Below are 17,017 nucleotides of genomic sequence, written 5' to 3'. Positions count from 1 at the left end.
AGGTACAAAAATGAAGATTCTAGAATAAAGGTTCGAGAATGAAGATTCAAGAAAGGAGGCTCAAGAATGAAGGCTCAAGAATGAAGGTTCAAGAATAAAGGTTCAAGAATAAAGGTTCAAGAATGAAGATTACAGAATGAAGGTTCGAGAATGAAGGTTCAAGAATGAAGACTCCAGAATGAAGGTTCGAGAATAAAGGTTCAAGAATGTAGGTCCAAGCCTCGGTTCGAAAGAGTATGTTGAGCAACGAAGGTTCAAAACTGAAGTTCGAACGATGAAGTTTGAAGAGCGAGACCCCAGATTTCCAGAAATGTTTTGCAATCGATGCACGGAGGTCTGCGAGAGGGTCCTCTCAGCGGAGAAGATTCGTCGGAGAGTATTGCTGTGTGGCATTAGAGGACGTTGTTAAAGGAAGAGCGTCTGTCGTTCTTTATTCTTGTAGGATCGCGTGAAACCCAGTTGTTCCTGGCCCCGTGTCCCCGATCGACCGGTTGCACGGTGGCGACGAGGATCGATACTCGTTCCATTTACAATTCGTCACAGGAAGCACCCTCCCATCACGCCCACGATCATGACTGTTATTCCCGAAAGAGTTTACTCGGGCGCGGAATGGACGATGGCTTCTGTCTCCCTTACTCTCTCTCTCTATCATTCTCTCCCTGTTTTTCACTCTGTATCTGTCTCTCTCTCACCCACTCTCTTTGCTGTTCCCCATCCCCACTGGTCGAATAACAAAGTTCGAGGGCGCGCCGATCGATCGTTATTCCAGCGGAATACTTATCGCGATTAACGAGTCCTCCGGCGAGGGCGCCTGGGCTCGTTTGGGAGCAGAGCTTGTTGCTTTGTACGAGGCAACGCGGTCAATTAGCCTCGAAGATGGCCCCGAGAATACCAACCGGGAGTAATGAGGTTAATAGCGGAGCGCGATTGCCGTCGATAATCCCCGTTCGAACTGGGACGTCTTGAAAAAAACGGTCAGAGCCGGATAATTGGAGGAGACAAATAGTTCTGGGTGCCTCCCGGTGGACTATGCTAATCGCTCCGGCGGTCCTGATCATGAGAACTGACCTCGAACTGCTGTACAAACATCGTCAAACGAGTCCTTTATTATTAGTTGAACTCGCTTTGCTATCAGCTAAAGAGAAGACTGTAATTCGAGCATTGTATATCTTGACAATTTTTATTTCTGAAACAATTTCGAACACCCCGGGGCACCGTAAAACCATTTATGTAACAAAACCGCGACGACACGCCGGTTACAAGCTAAATATTAAAAAAGTTACTCCACCAGCCGGAGACTTCGCCAGTTTCTTATTAAAACAGGTTGGAACAAAGCGGATTTAATTTCTCGGGGACTTCGAAATCAAAGAAAGCGCAGGGCTTGTTAAAATCGCGTGGGTGGCGTGATCCATTAACGATATCAAGGGGCGCGGCAGCTTGCAGAAAAAATGGGAAATTCGGTAACTGCGTGTTAGTTGGCCCAGCTTTTATCGGTAGCCCGGTTGTAAAAGCTTTTGGCGGCGCTTGATAATTAGACTCGAAAGCCCGTGGCGAACGACGAATTACGGTGGCGGCGATGCTGATGGATCCCAGCGTCGACAATCAGCCACCATTCACGATCTATCTCGTCTCGAATCGAGGTCGAATATCTCGAACACTCCTCGATATTTCCCGCTTCGTCTCACGCGAAAGCTCGACAAATATCGCTGCGTCTTCTTCGATTCCTATCGGCGTCTTCCGGATATTACACTCGGGCGACGCCGATCGATCTGATCTCTCCTACTCGATCACCTGTCGATAGAGACTTCACGCACGAGCTACTCGAAATATTAGGTTGTTGCATATGAATTGTTCGATTTTTAGCGGTGACATTAAACAAACTTTTGTACCCAATGTATTCTATGTATTTCAAGTTTCTTGATTGTATTGCTCCTACAAGATGTTCGTGGTGTCTACAAAAATGTTGTATTCCGTTAATTAGTATTTTATTTAAAAGTAGACTACGGATGTTATGCATTTATAACAAAAACGAGTAGATGCAATTTAAAACAGTGAACAAATTAAAAAACTTTAAGAGTATTAATGTATTATTTTCACTTTACATTGAAATTATTAATGGAAAATATAAATCGATATATAGCTCCTGTGCCTTGCAATCGATGCACAAATTTTTTATTTGGAAACACGTTTTTATCTGTGCCTGTAATGAAAATTTACATGTAAAAATATTTCAATTTTGGGGTTAAATCGCAGAGTCCTACAATTTTCGTTGTTTTATTACATTTCTTAACAACCTTGATCGATTTTGATGAAACTTTGTACATGCACATATATAACTTACCAAATGCACCTTCTAAATCTTCATGATGAAAAATTAAAAAAATCGTGACCTTTACTTTTTTCTTCGCCATTGCGACCAATGACAATTTAGAAAGAAATTATTTACACATTAGCTAGTAAGCTAATCCTTCTAACGTCTGAGAAAAGCTCAAGCTGTTGGGTCCAATTTTGAAAAAGCTATTAATTTTTCAAATGTGAACGAATACTTTGTACAACGACTGTATGTAGAATGAAATGAATGATTGGTATGCAAGGAGAAGAAGAAGATTGATTAGCAAATATGAAAAAGAACGATAAACAAGATGAACATTCCACGAAGTGAAATTTTCAATGGAGGAAGCGTGTGGCAACGGCGAACAGGGAGCAGCAATCTCCTCCTGTTTTCTCGGCTGATTTCCAATGGATATTATCGGGTTGTGGATGCGCGTAGATATCATCGGGGATTCAGTGCGATGAATCCGAGAGCAGAGGTTCGGAAGATAAGTCGGTGGTGCGAAGTAAGCTCGAATGAAAACACGGAAGTTCTCGTGCGGCCACGGTTTTCCCCGGCTGGATCGACCAGAGAGAGAGAGAGAGAGAGAGAGAGCTCGCGGAGCTCGGAGCGCACGCGTTTCTAGAAACGCGTATGAAATATACATAACACGGAAGGCGGTCGCCTCCACGCGAAAAGTAACTGAAAGGTGTATTATTACTCGTGGGAACCGAGGAGTGTTGTTCGCCCCTGTAACGCGCCGTCGTCGCAGCTGTTTTTCCCGTCGATCGGAAGTCGTACGTTATCTACTTCGCACGACGGAAACAGAAAAACCAATAACACTGGCCCCATCTGTTTCTTCTGAGGAAAATGGGTCATCGCTGATGTTTCGATATCATTCTGGATGCGGGGAAATGATTGTAGTCTGTGAGCAATTTTTTGTCGGGAAACCGCGAGGCTTTTTCATCCGGGACAAATTTTTTGGTGGAGAGAAAATGAAAATTGAGAAATGAAAAATAAAACTTTTTGTACCAGAGGTAACTATTTATGAAAATGCTGTGGTTGGCAGGAAAAACGCCGCAATTTCAAAAAATTCCAGTTTACGTCCTTTGTCAACACATTAGTGATTAAAACTTTAACTCTTCTTCCTGACAACCACAGCATTTGCGAAGCAAATATGTAAAGGTAATTATGTTCATTGAAAACGACATAAAATAAGAAAATGATTACATTTTTAAAGAATATTTAATCCTGTGGAAACACACGTTCGCAAATATTCTTGAATAGTTTCACATTCGATAATTGACGATTTTCTTCAGAATTTGAATTCATCGTTCAGAATTCATTGTTGAAAACGCATGGCGTTTGTATAGCGCTGTATTCGACATGGAAAAATATCTCCAGGACAAGGGGACCGTCTCGGAGAAGAGCAAGAGTCTATCTTGACCGTGTCCCTTGGGTCACAAACTTCTTGTCCCTTGTAGGTACACATGTCGTAGGTGCAAAGCGTCTTTGTCTCTTGTTGTGCCCCCGGGCGCATGGAGTCGAGCCGAATTTTGTAATTCTGAACACCTTATCCAGCGAAGAAAGTATAAAAACACTTTCCCCCCCTGTTTGAGGGAAACAGTGTTCTCTTTGTGTGTTCTTCTTTCATCCCTGGAGGTTCAATTAACTTGGCAACTGTCTTGCTTGAAATGAAAATACTTTAAGCAAACCCCCGAGCATCTCGTTCTTATTATCAGACTTATTACCGAGTTCAAATGCCCTGTTTAAATAATCGTTGCTGAATCCGGAAAACTTTCGACTAATTGTTCTTCATTTCTTAATTGGAGGTTCAGCTCTTTATTGGATCTCTTGTGGTTATTATAGGAGGTCTCTTTTTCCGAGGAACCCTATTTCCCGCAGGGAATATCTGCCACGAGAAGAAAAAAAATAACTAGCCACCTAATTAATCGCTATACCGTTCCCAGAGCTCCGGTAGCTTTCTTCCACGGCTTCTGGATAGAGTTTCGAGGGAACCTCAGGGTAGATGTTTGCCACTCATAAGCGGGGTCGATGGTAATCGAATCCAGGCGAAAAAGTTTCTCGGCACCGGAGATAGAGTACAAGGTGGCCGAAAGTTCCGCGGAGCGATAAAGAAGAGAGCGCTGACTCGTCAAGAAGCGAACGTTCCTATCATTTATCCGGGGCGTCGCTTGTCGCCGCGTCGTTCCCCCGTTTCGAGTAATATTTTGCAGCACTTCCGAGCTGCCTCGGGCCGAACTTTCTGCATAACTTGAGAAGCGGCTCGGCTCTGCCTGTTCCTGCAACTTCCTTCTCCGCGCGCGCCACTGTTCGTGTTATCTTTTTTCCTTGCTATCTTCTCACTTGACGAGTCCCTCATTTTCTGCGAGGGATTCTGTTCGATGGAGTCGCGGACAAGACTTCAAGATCGGATCGCCAGATGTATCGCTCAATTTTCAGAGCCCGAAGCTCTGGTCTCGGGGCTCGAAGCTCAATCTTTCAAGTTTCAAGGGTTTACATTATTCTAACTTGAAAATTAAACATTTCTTCCGACCTAGAATATTTCCTTGAATATTTAAATTGATATACTACCTCATACAATACTTAAATGTTCAGTGATTGATTAGATACCGACTTATCTAATAAGATAAACAATATTTTAAATAATGGTAGAGCAATTTTAGTGGCGCCTCAGAGTCACCAGTCGAGTGCTAAGGGTTAAGATTTAACGATCAAAGTCCAATCTTCAAGGTCCAATACTTAATCGTCGAGGTGTGTTCGCTGCTCCTTCTTCAAGGTTCGGAGTTCATTTCGTCTGGGTTCGCAGCTGGATTTTCAGAGCACAAGATCTCGATATTATTAGGTCGTTCGGAAAGTAATTTCGTTTTTCGTGTAGCGATGGCATACCTTCCACTTGTTATTACTAGACTGCGGATCATTATATAAAATAGAATTGCGACATTTGTGGGAAGTATGAGTTAAATAAAGATATCGATGATTTCTGGATATGTCATAGAGAAATCAACTTTCTCTGAGCAACTTTATTCATGCGTGCTCGTGGCGGTCGACTTTATTATTGGTTTGAGTAAAAGAGAAGTACACGACAGAAGAAGAAGAGGAGGAATCGGCAGAAGAGCAAACCAGGGAATAACGGAAACCTCTATACATATTCGACAAGATTTTAGACAACTCTGTACAATGTGCTGACGGATCACTGGAGGAATATTCATGAGAATATTTTTGCGTCCAGTTGATAGGTGGGCGAGTGGCTTCCACAGCTTTTTAATAATCCGGGAGGAGATCGATTCGCGAATTAACCGCCTAACGAGAAAACTTGCCAGCCGCTGCATCTGGCCTCGCCTTGCCTCGCCTCGCCTCGTCGTTGGCGGCGGAATCGTCTGTCTCGAGAGTCAACAACGGAAAAATTGCCGGCAGATGAATATTCGAAACGCGAGCACAAGCAAATCGTTAAACGGAAGAGACGTCGGATAATTCTCTACTTTCGTTCCGGCGCGACGGCGAGAGATCTCTTATTTATTCACGTGCGTCTCCGTTGATAACGATGAATGTTCCCAAGGCGTTCTCTCTCTCTCTCGCTTTCATCTCCTTTTTCTGCTTCTCTCTTTCTCCCTGCAATTTTTCACGGGAAACTCATTTTCTCAACGTTCCGACATATTTCGCGAGAACTTATTTCTCATCGTTCCGCGGAGATCCGTGCCGCGACGTTTCGATAGCGAAAACGCTCCGCGTTCTCCCTCTACTCTCTCCGTCCCTTTGTTCTCAACCCCCATACGCCCCCATCAACCTCTGGGAGCTCGATAAACGACGCCGAGGTCAAAGATCCAGTTAGTTTATTTTCCGCGTGCAGAAGATTTCGATGCCGGAAGAATGCTTAAGAGAAACGTTCTGCTTCGAGAAGCATCGCTCGAGAGAGCAGATGCTTGTACAACGGTGGTTACTTTGTTCAATGGAATTATGCTGAGGAATAGTTCGAATACTTTCGAGAGTTGCACTTCGACATGTCTGTAGTGCCGAGTACATACGCTGCCGCCGTATAGTGCTGCAATTCGAGGTGCCAGCTGGACAAAATCTTCTTTGTGATTACTAGACTCCGGATGTTTAAGCAAAATAAAAATTTTCTACCTGAATTGCGGCAACCTGAAGTGAAACAGAAATTGATTGTTTCTCTTAATACAGTTAATAAGTCGAAATTTATATAACAGCGTAGTAAATTCTTCTAGGGCATCACCGGAAACCCTAATGACGATCTTTGGTAGTCTTATCAAGCCGGTCATGGAGTATAACTGTTTTGTATATGTTCCGAGAAACAAAAATTTGCAACTCAAATTAGATCGTATTCAATTAGCTGCGATTAGAATCGCATTAGGTTATAGAATAAGTACGCCCACCAATATTTTATTAGGTGAAGCTGAGACCACCAATTTTCTGGACAGAAGCAGTTTTCTTGCAAAAAAAATACCTTCTTAAGTGCTTTTCACTTAAAGATCTAGTATCAAATAAAATTCTTTTTGGTAGCAATACTAATCTCATAACGTTATTTTCTAATAGTAGAGTAAAGCACTCGATTTTATTCGAAAGTCTCATTAATATCTCTGAACTTCTCGAAGGTATCTCGACAAATGAAAGGCATCCTATATACTCCAGCAATTACAGATCTTTAGTTGACATCCCACTCTGTGACCTTGAATTGGGTAAATCTATAAAGAACTCAGTCTACCCTTATGCTGTCTTAAAGGACTTTATTGAGTCGGCCCCTCCGCAAACGATTGAGATTTACACAGATGGCAGTAAAACAGAAAATGCACAATCAGTGGGGGCAGCTTATTACTGCCCACAATTAAATATGAGCCAAAAAAATTAGCCTACATAGACAAGCGTCGATATTTACAGCAGAATGTTTCGCAATTAATCGAGCTTTAGATGTGGTTAGCTCCCACACTGATTCAAACTTTCTAATTTTTTCAGATTCACAAAGTGTAATCAAAGCCTTACAAAAACCTTTGTTGAATTCGCGTTGTAACAAACTGCTCTTAGAAATTAAGAACAAATATTGCAATTTTATATCCTGCACTAGTAATACTAAATTTGTACAATTTATCTGGATCCCTGCGCACATTGGCTTAGTAGGTAATGAAAAGGCTGACTCGTTAGCCAAAGAAGCTACAGAATCGGGAATCGTATCGAACGTCAAAATACCGTTTACCGATTTCGTTAGCGATTTTAAATATCAAATGAGAATGTCATCGAATGATAAAATTAAGACTGAAGGCTTACACAAAGGTGTATATTTTTTTCAACATTTTTTTAGCGACTCCAGAATACATTGGTTTTCTAGTCTCAACTTACCGAGAGATTTTGTTGCGTTTGTTAACAGGAGCCGTTCAAATCACTATAATTTAAATGCCTCACTGGCGAGAGTACGCTTCATTTCGGATGGTTCTTGCGAATGCGGAGCGGAGGCTCAGGATCTCAATCATATCATCTGGCAATGTCCAGAATATGATTCGGAACGAGAACACCTGTTTGAACTGCTCCTCGATCGTAAACACTATCCTCCCTACACTATTAATTTTTTTCTAAGCGTACTAGATATTACAGCGCTAACGTTTATTTTTAACTTTATTAAAAAATGTAAGATTAGGATTTACCGCCTAACGTTTATACTATATAATTCCACTTTATACATACTATGTGTTATATACTTCTCTATCTTTTTGTATAATGTCATAATAATGTATGCTATATAAACCAAACTAGGTTTACGGCATCAATATAAATAAATAATTAAATTAATTAAATTCTTCTAATATTTTCACTGTGTCGAATTACACCTGCTCATTTTTGTCGTGAACGCATAAAATCCGCTGTCTATTTAGGAGTAAATTCAGGCGGGACAGTTAATCGACAGCCTGTGTACCCCACTTGTCCCGCAACATTACACAATTGTCCAACAATCTTCAGTAATACGAGGACAAGTGCCTCAAGTTCGCAAGAACGTCGATCGAATCATTCCGAGAAGTTTGATGCCCATTTAGCGGACAGTGTCTTTGCCCGTCTCATCCCGTGGGACATCGGGCCGGGCCGGGTCGAGCTACTGTTCTCGTCGAAAGATTCGCAACGACGAACGTGTATCGTCTCCCAGCTTGTATCGTCGGGAGTGTATCGTCCACGAAATTACTTTTCTAGTGACTCGGAACTTTCCGCGAGATAAAGTTTCCAGCGGATCCCCTTTCTCTCTCTCTCTCCGTTCCTCTTTCCTGGATCCTCCTCCTGCTTGCTCCAGCTTTTCCACCACCACCACCAGCAACCCCCGTGCACACGGTGTTCTTCCCCGTCTTTTTTCCATTGTCCTTTTATATCTTTTTCTCGGCTCGTTTCCCGGCTCTTTCGTTTCGTGACGCGCGGCGCAGCGCTGTTGCATCCGCACGCTTTTGTTCAATGTTTCACCCAGATATCAGACCCGACCCGGCCCGAGCTTATGCCGCGAGCGAGAACCGTCAGCGCATACGGGCTGAGTCAATAAGAACCGCTACACCAACTTGTGCTACCCATTGCTTTGATGGAAAAATCTTGTGCCGAGAGACGCGTCGCATTTGTTCCGGCATTATTGTTTAACAAATCCTGCCGAAAGTTCTTCGGCGACTTGGATTGCTTTTATCAGGTCGTTCGGAAAGTCTTTTCGCTTTTCTCGAGGGAAAATGAAGGTCAACTTTTTACCATTTTAGTTTTATGACATTTTGTTCCATGATCTGTTGCGATTTTTTCCAGCAACTTAATTATCCACTCCACCACACGCAATCGTGGTGGTCATTTATATGATATTGTATTTCATGTATAATGTCATCGAATGTACTTTAACCCTCCGTATGCTATGCCCAAGACGACGGTGTTAATTTAACCCTCAGCATTCGAATGGCGACTCTGAGGCGCCATTAAAAATTGCTGTACCATAAAATTTAAAATTAATATTCTAGGTCGGTAAAAAAGTTTAATCTTCGAGTTAAAATAGCTCCGAGTGCAAAGGGTGGTTCCCCTCTATTTTCAACTTGTTCGAAATCGCTTAGTGCCAGAACGAGAGGGTATATCATATTCTATTCTTTTCCGACGAAAGATATCGCTGCTCAGCCGACAACTTAAAACTGCATTGGTGAAATATCGGCGCGAGTCCGAGGGTTAAAATAAAAAGCAGTGAGTACTAGATTATTTTCCGTATTTTTCGTTTTATTTCAATTGAAAATTCTATCGCTCTTATTGAAAGACCCTTTAGCTACTTTCATAGAACTGCGACAGCTACGTGCTGCCGAATAATGCAAATTACGCCTCGTAAACGTAAAAAATAGGACTTTTGTGTGCGACTGATAGATCGATCGATCGCGGCCCAAATTGATCTTTCATCTTGCGCTTTTGACTACTAGGCGCACCCCGTACCCGTGCAATCCGTGAAACGAGTTTACCTCTTTAATGAAGCGTTCGTCGGCGATGGGCGAGCGATACGATGGAACGCACGCGTTGGATCTGACCATTTCATAGCCATCAGAGCATAGCATAGCAGAGTAGAGGGAACTGTGCGACGCTCGTAAAACAAAATACGAAAGGGGTAGAAACGGCTGCGAGGCGAGGCAAGGACCAGCATGGAAAACCAGCGTGGAAAGTACGGTAAAAAGCGTGGGTGGGTCGTAGACAGGTCGATGGAAATCAGCGCCGCCACGAGACCAGGAATATGATTTTTCCGAGCAAGCGGACCGATTAATGCGCGATAGAGAACGCCGGTCCGAGGAACAGAGGAACGCGTTTCCACACTCATATTCTTTTTTTTTCCTCTCCTATCCTTTCATTCCCTCTCTTTCTTTCTTCTCTGTGTTTCCCCTGGTCCCGCCCATTCGCGGCTCCATTCACGAACTAATGGAAAGTTCGCGCTCCGCGAAAAATATTCTCGATCCCGAGAGCAGGGCGGAGACGAAACAGTCTCTCTCTCTCTCTCTCTCCCTGTCTGCCAATATATCGCGGTGTCTTTCAATCTGCACGAACACGCCCGGCGAAATGATTTTCTCGCACAAAGAACCGAAACGGTCCGCGGCGCGTACCAGCCAAGTATTAAAATCGCGCTCGGCCTACGAACACGCTCGCGGTTTCGAATTTTGAACAAAGCACACTTTCCGTTAATGGAAAGAATGAACTGCGCGCGAATTTCTGCCCCGTTCTCTGATGATGCACTGTGCTCCTGCATTTGATGCGGCGTCGATTCAGCGCAGGGTACATGCGCCGTTGCAACGGGCCACTCGATTGTCTCCTTTTGTTCCGGTAACTGACAAATATTCTCTACTCTTCAGTTTAATGTTTATGTTTTAATCCTCCCGGTGGTTCGATTTGCGATATGAAAATACTATTATGTTGGTATTGTTCGTTTGCAGCGCGGTACGATTTTAAACTAATTGATATAGTACCTCTTTGAATAAGTACAGTAAATCCTCATTTGCTGTCCAACAGCTGTGCTTTGCACAGACGGCGGTAGCATTGGGACACTATTTTTTATGACTGCGTCTACCGCGCCGAGACTTCAATAGACAGCCGAACATAGAGACGGACAGAATGAAATACGGATCGTGGCCGAAGCGTGTCGCCGCCGTCGTCAGCACAGTTTAAAGGCTCGCGTGTTCTCACAATGTAATACCAATTAGAAACGCTTTGTTTTTCATTACATATTTTTTTATAGGACTCTCACTAACTTATTACTGGCATCTTTCTGATTAAAATGACACCATACACGATATAATTTCAGCTGTATTTAGTGGTTTAATCGACGGTGAAAGTTTCGAACACATCGTAATAATGCAAATTACGGCTCGTGAACGAAAAAATAGGATTTTTGAGGCAGATAGCACCCTAGATCGATCTTTTATCTACGGTTTTTGACTAGTGAAAAACACCGTGTTTGTATTATCGAGAAATGAAAACCCTTGCAATCCTGGAAACGAGTCTACTCCCTTAAATAAATATTAGGCTTATTATTACCACTTGCCGAGTTGTCGTTGTTGTTGTATGCGTCAAATCTTGTAATCGAATTTTAAACCATTTCCCGATGAACTAGAGACTTGAAACTTTAAACATAGCTCAGAACTGGATGGCGATGCAATATTAAAAAACAAATATTTAAAAAAACTGTGCGTTCAGGAGAAAAAATAATGTTAATACTACCCGTCATACCTCGATCGCGTTCAGCGATCCCCACTCCGCGCGCCAGCGCTCCCTACTCCACTACGCGTTCCCACTCCGACTCATTCCCACTGCACTGACACATTTCGCACCGAAGGAGCTCAGTGTGGTGTTCCGTTCATTCAGTTTCCATTTCGGACAATTTCGGACTCCATCAAGAGACGTCATCTCTCGGAGTCATCCCCTCATTCTATCTCGCGTATTTCCATATCTTGCGTTTCTATACCTTACTATTTCATACCTGTATTACTATATCTTGCATTCCATTTAAAAAACACTAAAAATTAGGAAATAAAAAAATATAAAAAAAACTTTTTAAAAACCACGATGATATTAAAATGCACTAAAAAGGAGAAAATAATTTTTTTTAGACATTAGTTACTATAAATAAAAGCGTGGAGCTCGCACGATGATTACGTCAATATAGTTTAGCGCTCCGCGCTTTTATTTATAGTCACTAATGTTTAAAAAAATTATTTTCTCCTTTTTAGTGCATTTTAATATAAGCGCGGTTTTTAGAAAGTTTTTTTTTTAAATTACAGATAGCTAATTTTAAATTAATTTAAATTAAATCGTATTGTTTGATACAGATTAGTCATCTGTAGAAATCGAGGAACAAATACGCTTGCTTATTTTCGTACATATTGGAAGAGCTTGAATTACTCCATGTTTCAGGTAGAACGTTCATTATTAGCTGTCCCCGAAAAAATTAGGTCAAGCAATCTCTTGTATATCTTTGGAACAGGAATACCGTCTCTTTCATCAGAGACCGGCAGCTAAATCAGTTTTACAACACCTGAGCGTGTCCTGACACGGTTACAGAGGGAATAGAAGGAACGCTAATTAATACCACACCGAAATTGGCTATTTGTCGGACTGTTCCCGTTTCTATTTCGCACTGTGGCGGGTCGCGGTTCCGTCCGTGACCGGAAATGGTTGCACCCGGCGAGGCGCGTTCCATGGACCGGTCGCTGATGAACGCTTCATTAATGCGAGCTATTTTAATGACGTACAACGTTCCCCGGACGAGCTTTGTCAAAGAACGGCCGCCGCGCGAAAGAGTCCAATGAAAAGCGAGCTTTTTTCCTGCTGTTACCTGGTGGTTGCAAATCCTTTTATTTGTTTTCTCGCCGCTCTCCACTCCCTCTCTCTCTCTCTCTTTGTCTCTCCCCTTTCGTTAATTTTCCACGCTTGTAACGTTCGACTTCAATTTCTGAAAAATTAAACCTTCACTGCTCAACATTCTCCAACATTTATCATTCAACATGCAATATTGAATGTTTAGCTTTGAACATTCAACTTTGTACATTAATCTTAAAACATTCATCTTCAAACTTGCAATATCGAATAAAATAAAAATGTTCTGCCCGATTTGCAAACAACTGGGGTGAAATTGAAATTGACTTTCTTTCTTAATGTTTAATAAGTCGAAAATTATATAACAGTGATTTTAACACATTACCGACCGGTGATTATTGCTTAATTTTGAAAAATCTACGGTTCATGGCTAAACACTTTTTAATGGAACCTTCAATAATAACAGCAATTTTCATTATGAACTAACAAGACACCCTCTCAATAGCGTTATCTAATAGTTTCATTTAAGATTGCAATGTAAAAGAAAATTTCTATGCTTTCTTTTGGTACAGCAAAATTATTGAAAATCCTATTAATAGGCTTCCGGTAGGTGAAGTGTTAAATTCTTCTGATGTTTTCACTGTGCTGAATTACACCTGCTTTTTGTTATAAACGCATAATATCCGCTGTCTTTTTATCAGTGAACATTAATTTTTGAAAATTAAATATGTTCAACATTGAACATTCGTTGTTACCATTACCGACAGTGTACAGAGTCCTTTCATCTCCATTCCCATCGACACTCATTGTCAGTTTTCTCTCTCCTTCTACGTGTCTGTGAGTGTGTTCATTTTCGACGCTCGTTCGGCGTCGCGTCGCTCGCTAATCGTTACCGGCCGAAATGGAAGTTAAAAATTGGATATCGCGGGGGCGGTGATTGTAACTGCACGGACCCCGTCAGCTTCCCCGGAAGTTATTTCCGGAATTTCGAGGGCCATCCTCGAAACATCGGCAAAGCTCTCGGCGCTCGCTTTTCAGATTCTCGAATTTAATTTCGCGGCTGAATCGACGCTCCGGCCCACGCGGCTTTCCGTTATCGTCGCGTTTTTCCACGATTGTTCCATTTGTTTCCTGGACACGATCATGCGCTGTTGCCTAGGACTTTGCAAGAGGATTTCTTCATCTCCGATGGAAATATTTCGTTTTCTGAAAAGTCCACTTGATTGTGAGATATATTTATTGATTAGACAGCGGATCTTTATGTAAAATAAAAATTGTCTGCATTGGTTGCAAGGGCAAATAAAAACCAAATTGGATGTTGGTTCTTCCCTTAATGATTTTAATCGAAGAGAAATCATATATTGACATCTTCAATTTTTAAAATATTTCAACAGTTTTGAATTTCATCTACTCAATTTTACTATAAATGCATGAAGATCCGCAGTCTATTAATTATATATATATATATTATGGGCACATATATGATCCTTCGAACTTGCAAGATTTTTCCATTTCAATCCTTTTCTCCGATTAATGCATAATCTCGTTCACGGCTTGTCAAAATATTTGCGTCAATTAAGAAATGAATTTTTCCATTTGAAAGATTATACACAAGCGCGAGGAAGATTTAGTGCCGTTAAGATCGAACAATGTACGACCACGCGTCTTGATAATAAAATTTGCGGAAATGCTTGGAGGCAGATGCTGCGATAAAAAATGCGAAATGCGTCATTCGAATGGTATCCGCCAGTTCCAGAAACAATAGCGGCAGTTGAAGCCGTGGATCGAGTGGCAGAAATTTCCTAAAAGAATTTCAGGTTCGAAATCCTACACCTGGCGCGAGGTAGTGCAACGCAAGGGGGTCAATTGATCCTCGTAGCATCTCGAATGCTGGCGGAGCGGAGAGCCCACTGGATCCGGCTGGTTCCCCGGCAACAGAGAATTTCCAAGATAAAATACAGTAACCGGCGCGGGCTTCCTCTACGAGAGGAAGAGTATGGTGCGTTTTGCGAAAAAAGAAGTTGCAAGAGTGCGTTAAAATGCAGAGGGAACGAGCAGCAATGAGCAGCCAGTCTTGCGATTCTTGATAAACTAACATTCCTATAATAACTGACAACAAATACTGAACATTCAACAATGAATATACATAACAACTAACATTATTAACACCATGAACATTATTAGCAACGAAAATACCTTAATTCTTCCACATGGAAAATTCAAAATTGAATTCTTAAGTCATGCGACAGAAGATGTCACGTTTTAAACCACCTGCAATTTATTTTATGCAGTAAGGAGGAGGTTTGCGTAGCTTCAGAGACGAAATAAAGCGCTGTTAGGGGATAAGTTAGGGCGGAAATATCGGGAGGACACTCGCCGCTGCGAACATTATCGAACGAGAACCAGTCGATCCAATAAACCACTGGGGAACCGGTGTCCGCGGACTATGCTTCTCAGACCAGTCCATAAAGTCTCTTTAAAGATGGTATCGGACGTGATCGGAACGAGGAGGCGGACCGAATTATCCGATAATTTGGCAGACGGTGGCTCATTGCCAGAGTGGACTGCCAACCGTTCGCCAAACAATGAGTTTTAGCGGCGCAGACGTTCGCACTTCGTCCCAGAAACCGTTCACTTAATCTCACTGAACCTGACGAGCACTAAAAGTGACTGGTATCCGCCGTCCTGTAAAAAGTCAATTTTGTTAATAAAAAGTTCAATAAAATTTTTATAGAGCTCGATAATATCGAATTTGATTGATACTTCCAAACAACAACAACGTTCTCAAACATTTAATTGCTACATTCTTGGAACAATTTTACTATAGTTTTTACTACGTTTTTATTAGCTTGCTTTCTTGTCTGTCTGTCTGTTCGGTACAAATTTTGCGTTTGTTTTTAAACTAACTCCTCGATGAGCTAGAGACTTGAAATTTTAAACATAGCTCAGAACTGGATGACAATGCAATATTTAAAAAAAAAATTTTAAAAAGCCTATGCGTTTAGGAGATATAAACTATTAAAAATTTAACCGTTACACCTCCCCGCGCGACGCTCGGTACTACCCACTCGGTTCCCACTCTGACTCATTCCCACTCCACTGATCCGCTTCGCACCGAAGGAGATCAGTGTGCGGTGTTTACAAAGTTACTACGTATTATTATACTATAATGTTTGTTTACCAAGCGAAAGAACAGTTACACCGAAATTCTCCGTCGAACCTTTATCTTTGACATATTTTACCAAGGCGTTTGTTTTCGATAGGACGCGGTTGCAATACCGTCTTGAAATTTACTACATGTGTCTGTTTAAGTCTGTTATAATCTCATCAAAATGATTAAAATCGATTGAAAAATTTCACACACACACAAGACTGAAAAGCAGAAAATAATTATTTGAATAAAAAGAAATTTTTAAAAATTACCACGTTTTTTTAAAACTGACTGAAAAGTATAAAATAATTTTTCCTATCCCCATACAGACTCCTAACCCCGTACAGATAGTCCTGAAAATTTATGATTGTGAATTTTTAATAGCTATGAAAATACTTGTAAGATTTAAAACGAAAAACGTGGGGCGCATGCAATAGATAATTGATGCATGAATAGTTCACCTAAATCACTAACAATTTTATTGCACTGCAAATGATATGAACTGTTGTGCGAGTTTTCTCAACGGTAGCTACTGTCTCTACACTCCTTACTATGTATTATCTTGCGCCCCACGATTTTCGTTTTAAATCTTACAAAGTATTCTCATAGCTATTCAAAATTCACAATCACAAATATTCAGGACTATCTGTACGGGGTTAGGAATCTGTATGGGGCTAGGAAAAATCATTTTATACTTTTTAGTCCGTTTTAAAAACGTGGTGTTTTTAAAAATTTATTTTTATTTAAATATTTGAATTCCGACACAATGAGAGTCTGTCGGTTCTAATGGGATTGATGTCGCAAGGATCCTGCCTCGTAATTCTCATGCTCGCTTTGAAATATAAAACCCAGTATTCGATTAAGCCGGAACAGTGCGGCGGAACACGGCAAACGTTGCTCGATCCGATCTCGGATCCGTCGGACTCGAAAATACAAAAGTTTACAGAGCCGCGGAACTCGTTTGGCGATCTATCGAATCATGCAAAACGCTGTAGAGGAAAACTGCTCGAACCAGAAAGGAGAGGGAGAGCGAGTAAATCCATTTTTTCGGAATGACGGCGAGGAGTGTAAGGCAAACATTAATTCCAGCTGTGAAGCGCGATACGCGCGAAACGATGTTGTAACCCGAATCCATCGATCCTGGCTGCCCGTGGCACACGCTGGATCCACTTTTTTTTTATCTGTCGGCGATCATCGGAAGATTTAGAGGGCAGAGATCCTCGGGTCAGTGCTGTGCCCTT

General features: G+C 41.7%; 1 protein-coding gene and 1 long non-coding RNA gene across 2 annotated transcripts in view; both read left to right on the top strand.

Annotated features, from left to right (window-relative positions):
- LOC143210561 (uncharacterized) overlaps nucleotides 1–16,090 on the top strand; it is a 50,030-nt gene extending 33,940 nt beyond the window's left edge. Inside the window, exon 2 of the long non-coding RNA XR_013009280.1 lies at nucleotides 101–16,090. This is a non-coding gene — a long non-coding RNA (uncharacterized LOC143210561). The remainder of the gene's footprint in view (nucleotides 1–100) is intronic.
- The window catches only part of LOC143210551 (uncharacterized), a 259,814-nt gene that overhangs the window by 34,188 nt on the left and 208,609 nt on the right, over nucleotides 1–17,017 (top strand). The window lies entirely within an intron of this gene.

Source organism: Lasioglossum baleicum, chromosome 7 (assembly GCF_051020765.1).
Source record: "Lasioglossum baleicum chromosome 7, iyLasBale1, whole genome shotgun sequence".
Lineage (NCBI taxonomy): Eukaryota > Metazoa > Arthropoda > Insecta > Hymenoptera > Halictidae > Lasioglossum > Lasioglossum baleicum.
Note: the sequence above shows the minus strand (reverse complement) of the source record. Positions and strands in the feature narration are given on the sequence as shown.